Raw genomic sequence first — 777 nt, forward strand, 5'->3', positions numbered from 1 at the left:
CCTCCCCTGCCTGCTACCACTCTGGCTTGAGCACAGCTAGAGCTTCGGCTGTCCGGGATGCTCTCTGCATGCCATGCACCGTGCTGGGGTTAGTGTTTCCGAGCCTAATCCGCAGTCCCCAGTGCAGGGAAAACTCCAGCACCCTCAGTGGGACCCTCACTCATGCAAGGACTGCGGGTCTTGCAAAGCCCCCTGTGCTGAATCTGGCTGGCTGAAGATGGAGCTCCCCTGGCAGAAAGCGTGCAGGATCAGGGCCAGCTTGCTGACACTTGAAGCGGGGAAGGGGCCCTGAGCAGCAGCTGCAAATGCAGTATGGTCACTGGTGACTTCTGGAAATCTTGCAGGGGGAAGGAAGGGGACACGGGCAAATCTGCGCTTGGGCTCTGGGCCTCCTCTTCTCTGCCACAGTGCATAGGACATGGTCTGGGAGCAGAGGCCAGGGAGGGCTTCCAGGCCCTGAAGCCATGTGGTTGTAGAGACCCTGGCATCACGTACGCCTCTGTGCCATGCCAGCTTCCCCAGGAAAAGTGGGCCTGGGCATAATGGGTACTGTCTGCAGGCGGTGCTCCAGGATCAGGGCCTAGTAAGGTGGCTTAAAGTGCTGGTGTGAGCTGGGTACCAAGGGGCCTGGGTGGGTGCTTTCTCAGTGCAATTTTTAACCAAGCAGTAATGAGGAGGCAAATATCTTACCTCAATCCCGGGTAAGCTCTTTGAAAAAATTATCCTGGCACACATCCAGGAGGGCCTTGCGGGGGAATGCATGCTCAGGGGCAACCA

This window comes from Crocodylus porosus, unplaced genomic scaffold (genome assembly GCF_001723895.1).
Source record: "Crocodylus porosus isolate Cpor-Errol unplaced genomic scaffold, CroPor_comp1, whole genome shotgun sequence".
NCBI lineage: Eukaryota > Metazoa > Chordata > Crocodylia > Crocodylidae > Crocodylus > Crocodylus porosus.